We start from the raw sequence: 21,146 nt of genomic DNA on the forward strand, positions 1-21,146 counted from the left end.
CTTCACATTTAAGACTGAGAGACTATCACCATCCTCAGGGAGGACTGTTACAAGTTTACACGATAATACATTCAGTGGATCAAGCAAAGTGTCTGGTACAAAGCAAGCACTCAATACACAAAAGTTGCCTTTTTCCATTTTCCCCGTAATTCACTGGGAAGATGGAGATCACCTGGTACCAGTTCCTTAACTGTATTCTACATATAACATAACAGACCTCTCTGCCCATACATCTGTCCCTTCAGCCTACCAGAACATCATAAAGCTAACTTTTCCATCTATGAAGAGGGACTCTATACTTGATTCCTTTCTCTTCTTAACCATTTCTCTTCTGCTTCCAAAATATGGAGCTTATTAAATAAGAATTTACTGCCTTTCCTATCACTCCATTCCTCGCCTACTTCTCCTCTAAAACTTCTCCTCTTTCCTTCACTGACCAATCCCGCCTACTCCATGGCAGTCTTCTGATTGCTCCTGCCAACCAAAACTGCTTTCTTGGAGGTCAGAACTATTGTTCCCCACATCAGAGGCAGAGTCTTTCTCTGCCTTCCCTCTCCTCTCTGCAGGACTGGAGGCTGCTGCTGTCTCCCCTTCCTCCACACCTCCTCTCCTAAATTGTCTTCCTCCTCCCCAATTACACATCATCTTTCTCTCACATGAATGCTTGTCTCTCACTTTGATTTCCAAGGCTCAATGCTGTTTCTTTCCTATTTGCTTTCTTTCTACAAAGTTTCAAACTATTTCTGTGTAAAAGGCATTACCTTTTTATAATAAAGCTCCAAATCTTCGGTTAGACAAGTTCTGTTCAGAACATTTCATTTCAAAACCAATTAAGAGTCTTTGCAACATGCTGAATTGCCCTGCCTCTTCAGAGACTTTCTTCCAATTTCTCCATTTTATCAATGACACCAGAACTTTAACCTGTCTCTAAACCCAAATACAATCCGCAAAGTTTCTCACCAAATCCTATCAATTCTTTTCACAAGGTTCATCTCCTCCTGTTTATTCTTACCACCTCAGATTAGGCCCTGTTTTACACGTCTGGCTCTTAATAGTCTTTTTGGCTCCCAGTCTTTCCTTTATTCTTCAATGGTTTCATATTCCAATGTCTCAGTAATCTTTCCAATTCACAGTACTCAGCATGTCCCCCCTCTGCTCTAGAACTACAGTACTATTTTCTACAATCTACTGGATCAAATCCAAACTCTTGGGTCCTAGCTTTCATGATCCTACCTAACACCACCTTCTTCACTGGCCAGTCTCACTTACCACTTAAACACTTAATACAACACACACAGGAGCAGAGCTATCAAGCTAATCATGACATCTACCCTTCCCTCCTCTCCAGTCCAGACACGTTCTTCCCTGTGCTCCTTATCAGCTGTTCATTTTTTGCTAAATCTTTGCTACTTGCCCACTGAAATGACCTTTCCACTACGCTTTTTTCAAATACAATTAACCCTTTTTTTTAAAGATTTTATTTATTAGTCAGAGAGAGACTGAGCAAGCAAGGGGAGCTGTGGCAGAGGGAGAAGCAGGCTCCCCTCGAGCAAGGAGCCCCCTGGGGGACTGGATCCTGGGATCAAGACCTGAGCCACCCAGGTGTCCCTGCTATTAACCCTTTGAGGACCAGTGCAAGTCTGTCCTCTTCTCTAAAACCTCCCATAACATTTCTAGAACACTAAACCCACTACCTTTGTTCTGGATTCTATCATTCTCACTTCTTAGTAATCTTGTTACATAATATCTCTTCTCTCTAATATATTATTAATCCCTCCTTCTCTGTTAGTGTTTTTCCATTAAAATATATCCTTATTCAATTTTTTTATTTTAAAAGGCAAAAAAAAATTTTTTCTGACCTTGCAACTCCTTCTATGTGTTCCCATTCTTTCTCCCTCCCAACCATCAGACTTCTTGAACAAGTAATTTATACTCATTGTCCCTTCTTCCTCAAGTCCCATCCACTCTTCTCCTCACCATTACCTGGTTTTTACTCATAAAATTGCTTGCAGAAGAATTCCACAGTATCAAATCCAATGAACTCTGTAGGAAATATCTGTTGCTTTGGTGTTATGGCAACAATACCTCACTTTTCCTTTAGAAACTTCTCTGCCTGATTTCTGAGGTCTGATAGGCCTATCAAAAATGGGCTTGGGGCGCCTGGGTGGCTCAGTGGGTTAAGGCCTCTGCCTTCGGCTTGGGTCATGATCCCAGGGTCCTGGGATCAAGCCCTGAATCGGGCTCTCTGCTCAGCGGGGAGCCTGCTTCCCCCTCTCTCTCTCTCTGCCTCCCTCTCTGCCTACTTGTGATCTCTGTCAAATAAATAAACAAAATCTTAAAAAAAAAAAAAAAAAAAAAAAGGGCTATCTCTGGGGTGGGCACACGGCTGAACCAAAGGACCACACAAGGCAGAAAGGTGGCTAGGGCTGAGTTAGCCCCATGGGCCCATGTGATCTTCCCAAGGCTTGATTATTCTGGCTTTCTTCACTTCAGTGAGCTTACCCAATATCTATCCATAAATCTAACCATAAATTTTCTGCTTAAGTTAGCTGAAGGCAATTTCTATTGCTCATAACCAATGAGAAATCAGAGTAGAGGTTAGAGTGGTACCTCTAATGGTTACACAACAACTTTCTCCTCCCTGTCTCCTTTACTGTGGCTTCTGTTGTTTAAGAAATTACAGTAGCTTGCATGGAGCACTGGGTGTGATGCATAAACAATGAATTCTGGAACACTGAAAAAAATTAAAAAAAAAAAAAGATGAAAAAAAAAAAAGAAATTATAGTAGCTAAGGTGACAATGCTTTCACCAGGGTACCCAATAATGGCTTCATTAATTGTGAGGTGAGGCTACGTAGGGCTCTACATGCAGCCAGGTGATAGTTAAAAGCAAAGGTATGGGAGCATAGATGAAAACTGGAGGAATCCTGGGGGACCTCTTTGTATTACCACTAGCAAGTGAAGTTACCAGTAGAATACTGCTACCCTACACAGGCAAGACCTACAAGGGCTACCCTACACAGGCAAGGCCTACAAGGGCTCAAAGCAATCAGGAATAAAAGTATGTCTGACTCCAAAGTCCATACTCTTTAGCATACCGCTTTCTATTGATATCGGTCTACCTGCAGCTCCTTAATCAAGAAATGATCCCTCTCACTTCCATGCCTTTGTACCTGTTTGTTTGTCTGGGATGTTCCTATTAACCTTCCAGCTGAAAACTTCTCATTATCCTCTTTGAAACTTTCTCTGGTCCCTAGAGATTAGTCCCAAACATCCTGACCTAATACTCCACAATGTCTTAACATGTGTCTTAACAATGTCTTAGCTCTACATGCTTACTGGTTTTTCCCACTAGCCTGTAAAGTTTCTAAATGCTAGAAACATCTTTTATGTTTGTATCCTCAACAATTAGTACTCAGTATATGGGAGTAATAAATATCTATTTAAAGAATATCTGGCTTTTTTTTTTTTTAAAGATTTTATGTTATTTATTTGTTGGCGGAGGCGGGGGGCACAAACAGGGAGAGTGGCAGGCAGATGGAGAAGCACACTCCCTAATGAGCAAGATGCTCGAGGAGGGACTCAATCTCAGGACCTTATGATCATGACCTGAGCCGAAGGCAGACACTTAACCAACAGAGCTAGCCAGGCATCCCAATATCTGGTCGTTCTTAATTTCCCATAGTATTAACCACTGTATCTGAGATTTGGGGTACTTATATTTAAATTAGCATCTAATGAATATGTATTCAGTTCCTTAATTATTTGATATGGTGTTCCCCAATCCTTCCTATAAGTCTAAGAACTTCTAAGAGCTGAGTTCCCAGTGTTTACTATTTCTGTACTCTTTAGCACCTACGGGCATTAGGCACATGGTAAGCACTCAATACATACTTGAAGAACTGAATTTAAAACACAGTATTAGCACATTAATAAGAGCAATTTATCATGCTCCACGATCTAATTAAAAGATCTGGCCTTCTGAAATAATACAATTGTACTCTATGGAAAATTTAATGAGAAAAAGAAAAATTATCCAACTGGACAGTTAAAAGCTCTTAGTGAGAGTTCCACAAATATTTTACAGATAACAAGAGTCAACCTCTAGAGCTGAGAGTGAAAGACTCAAGCTATATATCCCCATGCATATTGGAAGTAAGATTACAAGTTTAAGGGGTCTGCCACAACCACAACTACTTAAATTCCACTAACCCGTAACAAATTCATAACAGAAGACATAAAAATATTTAATAGCAAATCAATCAATGTCAAATCAACCTATGCTAAAGATGTACAGGGTTATCTCTGCACGATATATAACATGGTAGTCATTTACTCATTCAACAAACATTTATTAAGTCCCTATGAATGACAAGTGTTACGTTAGGTCCTATAATCACAAAGACGGGGCACCTGGCTGGCTCAGTCAGTACAGCATGCAACTCTTGATCTCAGGGTTGTAAGTTCAAAACCCACATTGGGTATAGAGATTACTTAAAAATAAAATCTTTTAAAAAATAATAAATAAATAAAATTACAAAGATGAAGAGAACACAGTTCTCATATTGGGGGTTGCATCTTTGCCGTCCTGCAATGGTATTTAAGAATACAATGTGATGGATGTGGAGCCTACTTAAAAAAAATATATAGAGAAAAATAGAATACAACGTGAAACATACTGCCTGGAGTTGCTCAGCATGGAGGCTCTTGGTAGCAGTCTGGTGCAAAAGGTGGATAAACACATACCTTTGGCAATGTGATTAGCCTTAACCCAGAAATAAGTACAAGATGTTATGAGGTCACTGAGAAAAAAATAATAACCTGCTGGAGAAATCAGGAAAAGATATGGAAGACATTGACATCCATATATGAGTTCAAAGCAAGCCAAGGTGTGAGAAAGCTACCACAACACAAACACCTGAGACAGAATCTAACCTGAAACTAGGGTTGCAAGCAGGGTCAGAAGGATTCCAAAGCAAACCAATCCAACTCAGAAAACCACTGCAGAAGAGCCAAAAAGTAAAATACTCCTTGCTATTAAGCTTGAGAGTAATAAAACACATATACAAAAGAAATTATGGTATAAGTATAAAGGGAGTCTTTTAAACAACAAATGGCATAAAAGTTCAAAGGGAGCCAATCACTAAGAGTTAGGGCTCTTAGGAAAACCTTCATAAAAGTAGATTTAGAACTATCATTGGTGGGGAAAGGAGCACGGGGAGGGCTGTCTATGTGGTGGTAAAGACCAATGTTATTAACAAAAGCAGAGATCTGAACTACATAGCTGTGGGACCATGAGGAGGTCCAGAGGTTTAGAAGCACTGGGTAAAAACTGGACACATGAATGAAGGCCTGATTTAGCAGAGCCTGGAACACAAGCCTAGCAGCTGTTCTAGACTCAGTAGCTGTCAACCATGACTGCTAAATAGAAACATATGGGGAACTTTAAAAATTATACCTCTGGCTAGGGCTCACCTCATATCAAAAGTAAGAGAATCTCTGAGGGGAGTGGTGAGGACATTAAAATGTAAAAGCATACAAGGGGACTCAATTCTACAGTCCAGAGTCAGAATCACTGGGCTTGGGGATAGAAAAGTAAGGCATGACAGATGTGGTTAAGACCTAAGGTTGATTTCAGTCCCTGTTTATAAGTAACAATTCTGAACTGATTGCCTGTTGAAGGTTATCTTCTAACCTGAGTTAAACATTCTGTTTTCTTAGTGTTTCTTTTCCCTTGTTGACAGTGCTAAGCTCTGAAAATCAGAAAATAACCCATCAATTTCTCTCACATGACAGGTTCATTGACTGCACAGTCTGAAACCCAGAATTTTATTTCCATGATGTCCTACAGACAACTTAGAAAATAAATATTTCAATCCTATGTTGCCCTTATACCCCTGCAGTGAAGTGCTTTCATATTAAGGAATGTTCTAGGCTGCATCCATGTTTGGATTTTACAAAATTTCTCTTTTAAATTTAGAAAGAGTGTAATATCTACATATACAAGAGGCGTACTACTTAGGCCAGAGCAAAATGTGAGATATTAAGTATTCATTCTTGTAGTACCTGGAGACATTATACTATCCCTGGTTTCAGATGTGCAATGATTACCAAGTACTTCGCTTATTTTGTAACAAATAACTGTCAGAATACTTCACAAATAAAGGGAAACAAAAGAATGTATCCTATACAACAACTCTGTGCTACATTAAACAACTGTTTGTGGAAGAAAAAAATCACCAAGATGATTAAAGAGTATGACAGCCTGTTGATCCTTCAAAAAGCAGGGTGGTGTGTTTGCTCACTTGTTTTCAAAGAAAAAGCAGAGATACCAATATGCTTCAGGGTGCATGTTACTCACCAAAGTGTCTATTCAAGAAATCTATTCTTGGCTTATAGGTCAGGAACTGTGTTCTTTATGCGAAATTAAGTTAGCCACAACTATCTTATTTTCCGTGGTGTTAGGTCACGGTATCTACTTAATGGTAAAATGGTGTGAGAACTTAAGTTGGAAGCCGATAGCACACACATAGGTCAGTTTATGCAGTCTCTTATTCCCACATAAAGTTAATAAACTCGAAGGACCATATCCCAACGTAACCGTGGGGCGGGAAAAGGGCAGTGAGTAAAGGAAAACCCAAGAGTCAAAATGTAAAACATGAAAAGGAAATATGGAGCCAGATTTCAAGAGTTGGCTATTCGCTTGAACTGATCCTACTAAGAAAGAAAAAGAAAGGCTTCTTAAAAGAAAACTCAAGCCTAACTCTCTGACTATAGGGGTGAGACTTAAAAAGCAAGTCGCAGGAGTCTGACCAGTGGGTCCAAGGAAAATTCAGAGAGCAAAGAAATAAAAGCGGATGAAGGAGACAGGAAAAGGTGAAGGAGCCAGGCAAAGGCCATCCGGTGTGAACCGGGATGCCCGGGTCTTTATGCACCCAGGGCGGCGTGGAGGCTCTCTCGCCCCGCGCGTTCCTGGGGGCCGGGCCGCAGCGCGAGTCCCCCACGGGTCTGGCACCAGGGGGCGCGGGGCGCCAGAGGTCTGGGAGAAGAGGGGCAGGCGCAGCGCCCACGCTCTCACCCCACGGGGCTCCGCACTCAGGGGTCCCCAGGAAGGAGACACACTCTGCGCAGCCCTCGTCTCCGGGACCGGGAGGGGGTGGGTGGAGCAGAGCCCGGAGCCGCCCCCCGGAGCCGCCCCCGCAGCCCTGGCCCCCGCCCCCCGCCCCGGCTGTCAGCGGCCCCCTCCCGCAGTCACTCACCCGCGGGCTGCGCGGTCTCGGCCGCGGCGGCAGCGGCGGCGGCGACCCCCGCCTGGGTCATGATCCCAGGCGGGTATGGCAGGGGTGTCCGACCGCCGGGGCGAATCTCTCCGTCCGCGGCCGCCGCCTGCTCCTCTGGGGCTGGGGGAGCGCGGGCCCAGGCCCTCCTCTCCCCCCGCCCCCGCCGCCTCTTCTTGCGGCCACCGCCGCCGCTGCGAGCCCGAGCCCTCAAGGCCGGAGACCCGGCGGCAGCGCGGCCTCAACTTTCCCAGCCCCCCTCCCCCCGCCCCTCCTCCCCGCCCCTCCCGCGGCCGCCGCTCGGCAGGCGAACAGCCTACCCTGAATGCGCCGCGCTCCCGCCTCTGCCACTCAGCCCACCAACCCGGCCCCGGGGAGGCTGCCGAGGTAGCCAATCAGAGCCGGGACGCCGGTGCGCTGGGCTGGAGGGCGGGAGGAGACGGAGGGAAAACCGAGGAGTGAACGGGCCTCGGGCGGCCCAATGAGGAGGGCCGGGGGGCGGAGGTGTGCAAGTTGGGTTGAAGGAACAGGAAATATTCTTAAAGGTAGAGTGATGGGCAGCAAGGAAAGCCAGTAAGTGACTGAGAGAGAGGTGGGCCTGGTTCATTAAAGGGGACGCCTTGAGAACCTAGAAGAGGAGGTGCTTTAAAAAACTACTTTGTATCTTGTTCTCTGTGCTGCTTGTCACCTCTTCCAAGTTTGGAAGTGGAAAAACTGAAAAGGAAGAGGTCATGCAAGGCTTTCAGGAACGATTAGAGAACTCCTCATAGCTTAGAGGGTAGGAAGGAGAATGATGCCTCCGTCACAAGAAGTGGGCAAGAAAAGAGAATCCAGACGTCTCCTACTGACTGCTCTTTTCTCTGAAAGATCGTTGCCGACCTGACGGTGCTTGAATTTGTCGGATGTGGTAATCTGTCATCCTTCATTGGCAACAAAGCACAGATTCGTTTGAACTGGAGATTACCCGTGTTCAGAAATGCCCTGGGAGCCTCCCAATTGGGGGGAAACAGTATGGGGCATTGGGGGATGGGGTTTGGAACCTCAGTCTTGCTTTCCTAGAGACCTACATCTGAAAGGTGTAGAGCAGCAAGTAATGAATGGAGACCTGAAGGTCCCCTAACTCCCAAATGGGATTGGAGCTCTGGAAACGTGGTCATAACTCCCTTTTCCTCGTTTCGCTTCCTATTTCATAACTCTTCCCCTCCTGAAACAGGTGTCCTCCACCTAGTGGTAGTGAAAGATTTCCAAGCGCTTCCACAACCGGGTTTGGAAATGTCTCAGGTATTAGACATCCAGGGGCCAGACCAGGTAACTTTCAGAAGGTGAACACAGGGCATGGCACAATGGGAATTACTTGAGCCTGTGTACAGAAGATGCTGACCTTGTATTGGGAAAAGTGCAAAGTTAAACTAACTGCATCTTAATATTTGTACAGCAGTTTAAAGGGTATGATAAACCAGAAAGCCTTTAAAATTGCTTCTAAACTGTGGAACTTTTACACTTTTTTTCCTTTAACATTTTCATCCATCTCGGCATATGTAGTTCTAATTAGCCTCTGAACTGACTTAGCACAACCAAATCAAAGCTGCAGATTAGAAAGACCCTACAATACAGAACGTAATAGTAATGCTAATAGCACCTACATGAAATTATATAGAATTAATGTCTTTTTTAAAAAAACGTGGGGCGCCTGGGTGGCTCAGTGGGTTAAAGCCTCTGCCTTCGGTTCAGGTCACGATCCCGGGGTCCTGGGATCGAACCCCGCATCGCATCGGGCTCTCTGCTCGGCAGGGAGCCTGCTTCCTCCTCTCTCTCTGCCTGCCTCTCTGACTACTTGTGATCTCTGTCTGTCAAATAAATAAATAAAATCTTGAAAAAAAAAAAAAACAAAAAAAAAACAAAACTTAAGGGGCACCTGGGTGGCTCAGTGGGTTAAGCCTCTACCTTTGGCTCAGGTCATGAATCTCAGGGTCCTGTGATCAAAACCCCTCCCCCACCCCGCCCCAAAATCTGGTTCTCTGCTCAGCAGGGAGCCTGCTTCCACCTCCCCCTCTGCCTGCCTCTCTGCCTACTTGTGATTTATCTCTGTGTGTCAAATAAATAAAATCTTAAAAAAATAATAAAATAAAAAATTTTAAAAATCTTTGAAAAACGCTATTCTGCTTAATAAATATCATATCTGGGGTGTGTATGATTTTCTAAACAACTACAGTTTATCGAGTCTAACGTAAAATAACACAGTTTTGACAGTTCAAGAAAACAGAATTTAAGAGTTTCTTTGGACCACTGTTAAAAAATAACACATTAACACCTTTCTAACTCAACTTAGTGTTAAATAAGAGGAATTTATGCTGGATAAGATGTTAGCTTTTTATTTTATCCGCATTCCTAACTGAAGCTGAAATCCTCATCATAGATCTTCCTACTGGCTTTGTGCATTCAGCATTGGTTTACTGCACTAGATATAAGAGGATGACATCAAGTAATCACACCAGTCCAATTTTCCGGCTAGCAGGCAGGCATTTGCAGTGCATAGAGTGGTGATAAAATACGGTGGCCAAGTGAAACTGGTCTCCGTGCCTCCAGGCCAAGTACATTTTTCACACAGTCCAGGTGAATCTGGTTTTTTTTTTTTTTTTTTTTTTTTAATAAACATATATTTATTTTTTCCCCAGGGGTACAGGTCTGTGAATCTCCAGGTTTACACACTTCACAGCACTCACCATAGCACATACCCTCCCCAATGTCTATAACCCCACCCCCCCTCTCCAAACCCCCCTCCCCCCAGCAACCCTCAGTTTGTTTTGTGAGATTAAGAGTCACTTATGGTTTGTCTCCCTCCCAATCCCAACTTGTTTCATTTACTCTTCTCCTACCCCATTAACCCCCCATGTTGCATCTCCTCTCCCTCATATCAGGGAGATCATATGATAGTTGTCTTTCTCTGATTGACTTATTTCGCTAAGCATGATACCCTCTAGTTCCATCCACGTTGTCGCAAATGGCAAGATTTCATTTCTTTTGATGGCTGCGTAGTATTCCATTGTGTATATATACCACATCTTCTTTATCCATTCATCTGTTGATGGACATCTAGGTTCTTTCCATAGTTTGGCTATTGTAGACATTGCTGCTATAAACATTCGGGTGCACGTGCCCCTTCGGATCACTACGTTTGTATCTTTAGGGTAAATACCCAGCAGTGCAATTGCTGGGTCATAGGGTAGTTCTATTTTCAACATTTTGAGGAACCTCCATGCTGTTTTCCAGAGTGGTTGCACCAGCTTGCATTCCCACCAACAGTGTAGGAGGGTTCCCCTTTCTCCGCATCCTCTCCAGCATCTGTCATTTCGTGACTTGTTAATTTTAGCCATTCTGACTGGTGTGAGGTGGTATCTCATTGTGGTTTTGATTTGTATTTCCCTGATGCCGAGTGATATGGAGCACTTTTTCATGTGTCTGTTGGCCATCTGGATGTCTTCTTTGCAGAAATGTCTATTCATGTCTTCTGCCCATTTCTTGATTGGATTATTTGTTCTTTGGGTGTTGAGTTTGCTAAGTTCTTTATAGATTCTGGACACTAGCCCTTTATCTGATATGTCGTTTGCAAATATCTTCTCCCATTCTGTCAGTTGTCTTTTGGTTTTGTTAACTGTTTCCTTTGCTGTGCAAAAGCTTTTGATCTTGATAAAATCCCAATCGTTCATTTTTGCCCTTGCTTCCCTTGCCTTTGGCGATGTTCCTAGGAAGATGTTGCTGCGGCTGAGGTCAAAGAGGTTGCTGCCTGTGTTCTCCTCAAGGATTTTGATGGATTCCTTTCTCACATTGAGGTCCTTCATCCATTTTGAGTCTATTTTCGTGTGTGGTGTAAGGAAATGATCCAATTTCATTTTTCTGCATGTGGCTGTCCAATTTTCCCAACACCATTTATTGAAGAGGCTGTCTTTTTTCCATTGGACATTCTTTCCTGCTTTGTCGAAGATTAGTTGACCATAGAGTTGAGGGTCTATTTCTGGGCTCTCTATTCTGTTCCATTGGTCTATGTGTCTGTTTTTGTGCCAGTACCATGCTGTCTTGATGATGACAGCTTTGTAATAGAGCTTGAAGTCCGGAATTGTGATGCCACCAACTTTGGCTTTCTTTTTCAATATTCCTTTGGCTATTCGTGGTCTTTTCTGGTTCCATATAAATTTTAGGATTATTTGTCCCATTTCTTTGAAAAAAATGGATGGTACTTTGATAGGAATTGCATTAAATGTGTAGATTGCTTTAGGTAGCATAGACATTTTCACAATATTTATTCTTCCAATCCAGGAGCATGGAATATTTTTCCATTTCTTTGTGTCTTCCTCAATTTCTTTCATGAGTACTTTATAGTTTTCTGTGTATAGATTCTTAGTCTCTTTGGTTAGGTTTATTCCCAGGTATCTTATAGTTTTGGGTGCAACTGTAAATGGGATGGACTCCTTAATTTCTCTTTCTTCTGTCTTGTTATTGGTGTAGAGAAATGCGACTGATTTCTGTGCATTGATTTTATATCCTGACACGTTACTGAATTCCTGTACAAGTTCTAGCAGTTTTGGAGTGGAGTTGTTTGGGTTTTCCACATAGAGTATCATATCATCTGCGAAGAGTGATAGTTTGACTTCTTCTTTGCCGATTTGGATGCCTTTAATTTCTTTTTGTTGTCTGATTGCTGAGGCTAGGACTTCTAGTACTATGTTGAATAGCAGTGGTGATAACGGACATCCCTGCCGTGTTCCTGACCTTAGCGGAAAAGCTTTCAGTTTTTCTCCATTGAGAATGATATTTGCGATGGGTTTTTCATAGATGGCTTTGATAATATTGAGGTATGTGCCCTCTATCCCTACACTTTGAAGGGTTTTGATCAGGAAGGGATGCTGTACTTTGTCAAATGTTTTTTCAGCATCTATTGAGAGTATCATATGGTTCCTGTTCTTTCTTTTATTAATGTGTTTTATCACATTGATTGATTTGTGGATGTTGAACCAACCTTGCAGTCCTGGAATAAATCCCACTTGGTCGTGGTGAATAATCCTTTTAATGTACTGTTGAATCCTATCGGCTAGTATTTTGGTGAGAATTTTTGCATCTGTGTTCATCAAGGATATTGGTCTGTAATTCTCTTTTTTGATGGGATCCTTTTCTGGTTTGGGGATCAAGGTGATGCTGGCCTCATCAAATGAGTTTGGAAGTTTTCCTTCCATTTCTATTTTTTGGAACAGTCTCAGGAGAATAGGAATTAGTTCTTCTTTAAATGTTTGGTAGAATTCCCCCGGGAAGCCGTCTGGCCCTGGGCTTTTGTTTGTTTGGAGATTTTTGATGACTGTTTCAATCTCCTTACTGGTTATGGGTCTGTTCAGGCTTTCTATTTCTTCCTGGTTCAGTTGTGGTAGTTTATATGTCTCTAGGAATGCATCCATTTCTTCCAGATTGTCAAATTTGTTGGCATAGTGTTGCTCATAATATGTTCTTATAATTGTCTGTATTTCTTTGGTGTTAGTTGTGTTTTCCTCTTGCGATTGAGCTCTAGCTTCAGAGCATTGTGGTCTGAAAATATGCAGGGAATGATCCCAATCTTTTGATACCGGTTGAGACCTGATTTAGAACCAAGGATGTGATCTATTCTGGAGAATGTTCCATGTGCACTAGAGAAGAATGTGTATTCTGTTGCTTTGGGATGAAATGTTCTGAATATATCTGTGATGTCCATCTGGTCCAGTGTGTCATTTAAGGCCTTTATTTCCTTGTTGATCTTTTGCTTGGATGATCTGTCCATTTCAGTGAGGGGAGTGTTAAAGTCCCCTACTATTATTGTATTATTGTCGATGTGTTTCTTTGATTTTGTTATTAATTGGTTTGTATAGTTGGCTGCTCCCACGTTAGGGGCATAGATATTGACAATTGTTAGAACTTCTTGTTGGACAGATCCTTTGAGTATGATATAGTGTCCTTCTTCATCTCTTATTATAGTCTTTGGTTTAAAATCTAATTGATCTGATATAAGGATTGCCACTCCTGCTTTCTTCTGATGTCCATTAGCATGGTAAATTCTTTTCCACGCCCTCACTTTAAATCTGGAGGTGTCTACGGGTTTAAAATGAGTTTCTTGTAGGCAACATATAGATGGGTTTTGTTTTTTTATTCATTCTGATACCCTGTGTCTTTTGATTGGGGCATTTAGCCCATTAACATTCAGGGTAACTATTGAGAGATATGAATTTAGTGCCATTGTATTGCCTGTAAGGTGACTGTTATTGTATATTGTTTCTGTTCCTTTCTGATCTACTACTTTTAGGCTCTCTCTTTGCTTAGAGGACCCCTTTCAATATTTCCTGTAGAGCTGGCTTGGTGTTTGCAAATTCTTTCAGTTTTTGTTTGTCCTGGAAGCTTTTAATCTCTCCTTCTATTTTCAATGATAGCCTAGCTGGATATAGTATTCTTGGCTGCATGTTTTTCTCATTTAGTGCTCTGAATATATCATGCCAGCTCTTTCTGGCCTGCCAGGTCTCTGTGGATAAGTCTGCTGCCAATCTAATATTTTTACCATTGTATGTTACAGCCTTCTTCTCCCGGGCTGCTTTCAGGATTTTCTCTTTGTCACTAAGACTTGTAAATTTTACTATTAGGTGACGGGGTGTGGACCTGTTCTTATTGATTTTGAGTGGGGTTCTCTGAACCTCCTGGATTTTGATGCTTGTTCCCTTTGCCATATTGGGGAAATTCTCTCCAATAATTCTCTCCAATATACCTTCTGCTCCCCTCTCTCTTTCTTCTTCTTCTGGAATCCCAATTATTCTAATGTTGTTTCGTCTTATGGTGTCACTTATCTCTCGAATTCTGCCCTCGTGGTCCAGTAGTTGTTTGTCCCTCTTTTGCTCAGCTTCTTTATTCTCTGTCATTTGGTCTTCTATATCGCTAATTCTTTCTTCTGCCTCATTTATTCTAGCAGTGAGAGCCTCCATTTTTTATTGCACCTCATTAATAGCTTTTTTGATTTCAACTTGATTAGATTTTAGTTCTTTTATTTCTCCAGAAAGGGCTTTTATATCTCCCGAGAGGGTTTCTCTAATATCTTCCATGCCTTTTTCGAGCCCAGCTAGAACCTTGAGAATCGTCATTCTGAACTCTAGATCTGACATATTACCAATGTCTGTATTGATTAGGTCCCTAGCCTTTGGTACTGCCTCTTGTTCTTTTTTTTGTGGTGAATTTTTCCGCCTTGTCATTTTGTCCAGATAAGAGTATATGAAGGAGTAAATAAAATACTAAAAGGGTGGCAACAACCCCAGGAAAATATGCTTTAGCCAAATCAAAAGAGATCCCAAATCTTGAGGGGGTGGGGGAAGGGGATAAAAAGAGGTTCAGAAAGAAAAAAAAAAAAAAAAAAAAAAAGAAAAAAGAAACAAATAAAAAAAGAAAACCAATAATGAAAATAATACAAAAAGGAAAAAATATATATATTAGATAAACTAGTTAAAAAACTTTAAAAAAGAAAAGGGTAAAAGTTAAAAAAACTTAGCAGAAGAAGAGAAAAAAATTGAAAAAGAAAAAAAAATTAAATTAACTGCAAGACTAAAGAATCATGGGGAGAAAGCCATGAGTTCCGTGCTTTGCTTTCTTCTCCTCTGGAATTCCGCGGCTCTCCTTGGTATTGAAACTGCACTCCTCGTAAGTGAACTTAGTCCTGGCTGGGTTTCTTGTTGATCTTCTGGGGGAGGGGCCTGTTGTAGTGATTCTCAAGTGTCTTTGCCCCAGGCGGAGTTGCACCGCCCTTACCAGGGGCCGGGCTGAGTAATCTGCTCGGGTTTGCTTTTGGGAGCTTTTGTTCCCTGAGCGCTTTCCGTAGAGTTCCAGAGGACGGGAATGAAGATGGCGGCCTCCCAGTCTCCGGCCCGGAGGAGCCAGGAGCTCGGGGCCTCACTCCTCAGTGCGCCCTCAGAGAACAGCGCCCAATTACTCCCATCTGCCTGGCCTCCAGCCGCGCTCCGAGCCGACCGAGCCTGCTACCGGTTCAAGGTAAACCCGAGCTGTGAGCTCACTCCTCGGCTCCGTCTCTGTAGCCGGCTTCCCCGTTCTAATACCTGCAAGCTCTGCGACACTCAGACACCCCGATCCTTCTGTGACCCTGCGGGACCTGAGGCCACACTGGCCCCGCGTGGGCTTCACCCCAGTTAAGCCTCTGGAGCGATGTCCCTCAGCGGAACAGACTTTTGAAAGTCCTAATTTTGTGCTCCGTTGCTCCGCCGCTTGCCGGGAGTCGGCCCCTCCCCCCGGGGTCTATCTTCCCATCCCTTTGGATTCACTTCTCCGCCAATCCTACCTTTCAGAAAGTGGTTGATTTTCTGTTTCTAGAATTGCTGTTCTTCATCTCTTCGGTCTCGTGTTGGATTTGTCGGTGTTTGCAATCTTTACATAAGCTATCTAGCTGATCTCCAGCAACCTGTAGTAGTCTCAGCCTGCTACTTCTCCGCCATCTTGACTCCTCTGAATCTGGTTTTCACTCACATACTTAAGACCCTTCAGTGACTCTGAAAGAGAGCGTGAGGTACAAGCCCCTTGCTTGCATCTTCGATTTCATTTCCTAACAACTCTTTTTCTCTATTGCTGGGGATGTTCATCTAGGAAAGGGGCACTGACAGCACACGGGGAGGCCCTGTTCCGGGGGGTTGCGGCTCCGCAGGGCTGCTCTCAGCTCCGCTCCACCCACCCGCTTCGTGTCCTCAGAAGCAGGGGCTGAGCAATGTGCCTCCTTCGTGGGAACCGGAGTGCGGGGTCTGGTGGGGCCCGGTGGGGCCCTAACACTAGCTGAGCGCTGTCCTCCTCTCCGCGACCTCTGGGCGCCCCGCGCCTCCTACCACCAGGTTCGTGAGGTCGCGCTCGGAGCCCCAAACACTGATCTTCACGCTGGCATTTTCTTTTCAGGTTTCAGAAATAAATGGCAGAGAGGCAAGTGAATAGTCATCTCTTGAAATCTACTTCCGTATTTCCTGTGGAAACTGCCCAATTGTATTCCAAGTGATTGCAAGATTTCGCATTTTCAACAGCTCTGTCAGAGCGTCCACATCATCACCAACCCTGGATGTTGTCAGTCTTTTTTTTTTTTTTTTTTGACAGAGAGACACAGTGAAAGAGGTAACACAAGGGGGGGGGGGGGGGGGGGGGGGGCGGGGGAGAGGTGAAAGAGGGAGAAGCAGGCTTCCTTGCTGAGCAAGGAGCCCTATGTGGGGCTTGATCCCAGGACTCTGGGATCATGACCTGAACTGAAGGCAGACGCTGAACGACTGAGCCACCTAGGAGCCCCTATTGTCAGTCTTTTAAATTCTAGCCATTATAGTGGGAATGACATGGTTCCTCGTGATTTTAATTTCCCTTTCTCTAATTATTAGTGATGTTAAGAATATTTTTGCCTGTTTATTGATCAGTTGCATCTTTGGTAAAGTGTTCCAAAAAATTTTTTTTAAGATTTTATTTATTGGGGTGCCTGGGTGGCTCAGTGGGTTAAGCCTCTGCCTTCACTTAGGGTCCTGGGATGGAGCCCCGCATCTGGCTCTCTGCTCAGCAGGGAGCCTGCTTCCCCTCCCCCTCCGCCTTCTGTCTGCCTCTGCCTACTCATAATCTCTGTATCTCTGTCTGTCAAATAAATAAATAAAATCTAAAAAAAAAAAAAAAAGATTTTATCTATTTATTTTTAAAAGGGTTTGGAAAGGGTGCAAGTAAGGGGAGGGGCTGAGGGAGAGGGAGAAGCAGACTCCCCGCTGAGCAAGGAGCCCAGTGCAGGGCTGCATCTCAGGACCCTGAGATCATGACCTGAGCGCAAGGTAGTTGCTTAACCAACTGAGCCACCCAGGCGCCCCAAGTGTTCAAATCTCTAGCCCACTTTTTAAATCAGGATGCCTGTCTTACTGAGTTGTGAAAGTTTTTGTAAATTCTGTATGAAAATCCTTTCTCTGATATGTGTTGTGCAAAATACCTTCAATCATCTGTGACTTTACAAAGTAAAAACAAAATAGCTTTACTGAGGTATGACTGACCAACAACAAATGGAGCATACTCAAAATGTTCAAGGTGGGTTCCCTGTTTGGCTCAGTTGGTAGAACATGGAACTCTTGATCTGGGATCCTGCGTTCAAGCCCTGTGTTCGGTGTAGAGCTTGCAATAAAAATAAATACACAAATACATAAATAAAATGTACAACAGTTGTAAGTTTTGACATATGTACACACCTTTGAAACTGTCTCCACAATCAAAAATAATGTCCTCGGGGTGCCTGGGTGGCTCAGTGGGTTAAGCTGCTGCCTTTAGCTCAGGTCATGGTCTCAGGGTCCTGGTATCGAGCCCCGCATCTGGCTCTCTCCTCATCAGGGAGCCTGCTTCCTTTCCTCTCTCTCTCTCTGCCTGCCTCTCTGCCTACTTGTGATCTCTGTCTGTCAAATAAATAAATAAATAAATAAATAAATAAATAAATATCTTTAAAAAAAAAATGTCCTCAAATTTCCTCGTGCTCCATATTATTCCTACCTCTTGCTCTCATCCTGCTCTTCAGGCAACAATTAAACTGCTTTTTGTTGCTATAATTTTTTTTTAAATTTATTTGACAGAGAGAGAGATCACAAGTAGTCAGAGAGACAGACAGAGAGAGATGAGAAGCAGGCTCCCCGCTGAGCAGAGAGCCCGATGCAGGACTCGATCCCAGGCCCCTGGGATCATGACCCGAGCTGAAGGCAGAGGCTTAACTCACCGAGCCACCCAGGCGCCCCTTGTTGCTATAATTTGTTTACATTTTCTAGCATTGTATGTAAATGGAATCATTCATTGTATACTCTTTTGTCTATCTTCTTTCATTCAGCATATCATTGTTTTTAGATTCATCCACTTTGTTATGTGTATCAATAATTTACTAGGTTTTGTTGCTAAGTAGTATTCAGTTGTATGGATATGTTATCTATATTCAGGTTGGAGAAGAGTTAGACTGTTTGCAATTTTTGACTATTACTAATAAAGATGCTAGAACATTTGTGCACAGATCTTTTTAGGGATATTTGCTTTCATTTTCCTTAGTTAATACTTGGGTAAGTATCCCATGGAATGGCTGAGGCATATAGTAAGTATATCTTTTTTTTAAACTGCTAAAATTAGTCATAAAAAAATGAGATCTTGCTATTTGCAACAACATGGGTGGACCTAGAGGGTATTATGTTAAGTAAAATAAGTCAGACAGAGAAAGACAAATATCACATGATTGCACTCACATGTGGAATCTGAAAAACAAGTCAAATGAACAAACTACTGGTGGTTGCCAGAGGGGGAGGTAGGTGGGTGAATGGGAAATAGCAGAAGGGGATTAAAAAGTACACATTTCCAGTTATAAATGTCAAAGGGATGAAAAGTACCACATAGGGAATATAGTCGATGGAATAGTAATAACTTTATGGTGACAGATCGTATTACACCTATTGTGGTGAGCATTTCTTAATGTATATAAATGTCAAATCCCTAAGTTGTTCACCGGAAATTATTGTAATATTATAAGTCACCTATACTTCAATTGAAAATAATAAACAAACAGGAGGCCTGGGTGGCTTAGTCTGTTAAGTGGCTACCTTTGGCTCAGGTCATGATCCCAGAGTCCTGGGATCAAATCCCACATCAGGCTCCCTGCTCAGGGGCGAGCCTGCTTCTCCTTCTCCCTCCGCTCTTCCCTCATACTCCGGCTCATTCTCTCTCTCTCTCAAATAAATTATTAAAAAAAAATCTAAAAATATAATACATACATAAAGACATACTGCCAAACTGTTTTTCCAAAGTTGTGACATTTTATCATCTCACCAGGAGAGTATGAAATTTGAATTGTACCATATTCTTGCGAACATTTTTCTAATAGGTGTATAGTGGTATTTCATTGTGACTGTAATTTGCATTTCCTTAATGACTAATATATTGAGAATTTTTTCATGTACTTATTAGCCATTTGTGTATCTTCTGTGAAGTGCTGTTCCAATCTTTGGTCATTTTTATTGTTTTTTTTGTTGTTGTTGTTATTTATTGAGTTTCAAGAGTTCTTTATATATTCTGGATACATATTCTTTATCAGATATGTGATGTGTAATATAATCCCCCAGTTCCTGGGTTGTCTTTTCATTCTCTTAATACTTTTCAAAATGTAATTCTTTTTTTTTTTTAAGATTTTTATTTATTTATTTGATAGAGAGATCACAAGCAGGCAGAGAGGCAGGCAGAGAGAGAGGAGGAAGCAGGCTCCCTGCTGAGCAGAGAGCCCGATGCGGGACTCGATCCCAGGACCCTGAGATCATGACCTGAGCCGAAGGCAGCGGCTTAACCCACTGAGCCACCCAGGCGCCCCTCAAAATGTAATTCTTAATTTTAAGTCCAACTTATCAGTTACCTCTTCTATGGATCATACTTATGGTGTCATATCTAAGAAATCTTTAACCAATACAAGGTCACACAGATTTTTTTTTTCTCCTATTTTTTTTCTGGAAGTTTTATGGCTTTATGTTTTATTTTATTTATTTTTTTAAAAGATTTTATTCATTTATTTGAAAGACAGAAATCACAAGTAGGCAGAGAGGCAGGCAGAGAGAGAGGAAGGGAAGCAGGCTCCCTGCTGAGCAGAGAGCCCGATGTGGGGCTCGATCCCAGGACCCTGGGATCATGACCTGAGCCGAAGGCAGAGGCTTTAACCCACTGAGCCACCCAAGCGCCCATGGCTTTATGTTTTATATTTAGATCCAGAGTGTATTTTAAGTTAATTGTATACTGTGAAAATATGGATCAAAGTTTATGTTTTTGCATTGGGAAATCCAGTTTTTCTAGAACCAATTATAAAGACCATCATTCCTCTTTTGAGTTGTCATTCTACCTTAGTCAAAAATCTATTGATCATATATGTATACTTGTTTTCCTCGACTCTTTTCTGTTCCACTAATCTATATGTCAGTCTTAACACCAATATCACACTATTTGATCACTGAAACTTTATAAGCCTTGAAGTCAAATAGTATAAGTCCTCCAGTTTTCTTGTTCCTTTTTAATTTTGGAACACACACACACACACACACACACAATTAAATTAAATTTTAAAAAATAATAATAAATAAATTGCTTTAGCTGTCCTAGATCCTTTGCATTTCTATATAGACTAAAGTTTGTCAAGTTAAAAAAATTATAATAATAAATAAATTGCTTTAGCTGTCCTAGATCCTTTGCATTTCTATATAGACTAAAGTTTGTCAAGTTAAAAAAAAAAAACCTGCAGGGGTGCCTGGGTGGGTCAATGGGTTAAAGCTTCTGCTTTCGGCTCAGGTCATGATCCCAGGGTCCTGGGATCGAGCCCCGAATTGGGCTCTCTGCTCAGCAGGGAGCCTGCTTCTTCCTCTCTCTCTGCCTGCCTCTCTGCCTGCTTGTGATCTCTCTGTCAAATAAATAAATAAAATCTTTAAAAAAAAAAAAAACCTGCTAAAACTTTGATGGGGGTGATATATAATTCAATTTGGGAAAAAGTTATAACTTAATAGTGAGTCTTTGGATTTATATGTTCTATCTCTCCATTTATTTGGATCTTTTACATTTTTTTCAGGAATGTTTTATATAGCATTCTGTATCCAGGTTTTGCCTATATTTTGTTAAATTTATCCCCAAATATCTCATATTTTATGCTACTATAAATGTTATAAATGTTACCTTTTATTTATTTTCTTAATGTTATCTTCTAAATTCCAATTTCTAATTGTTATAGCTAAAAATACAATTGAGGGGCGCCTGGGTGGCTCAGTGGGTTAAGCCTCTGCCTTCAGCTCAGGTCATGATCCCAGAGTCCTGGGATCAA

At 42.2% G+C, this 21,146-nt stretch overlaps 1 protein-coding gene across 2 annotated transcripts in view; it reads right to left on the reverse strand.

The window, feature by feature from the left end:
- Window positions 1-7,545, reverse strand: part of USF3 (upstream transcription factor family member 3) — a 45,216-nt gene extending 37,671 nt beyond the window's left edge. For both annotated transcript variants that reach the window (XM_032852237.1, XM_032852235.1), the window contains exon 1: window positions 7,259-7,545. The gene's annotated coding sequence lies outside the window, so the exon portion shown is untranslated. The remainder of the gene's footprint in view (window positions 1-7,258) is intronic.
- Window positions 7,546-21,146: the final 13,601 nt, after the last annotated feature.

The sequence above is a fragment of the Lontra canadensis genome, unplaced genomic scaffold, assembly GCF_010015895.1.
Source record: "Lontra canadensis isolate GAN:19392208 unplaced genomic scaffold, GSC_riverotter_1.0 scaffold6, whole genome shotgun sequence".
Lineage (NCBI taxonomy): Eukaryota > Metazoa > Chordata > Mammalia > Carnivora > Mustelidae > Lontra > Lontra canadensis.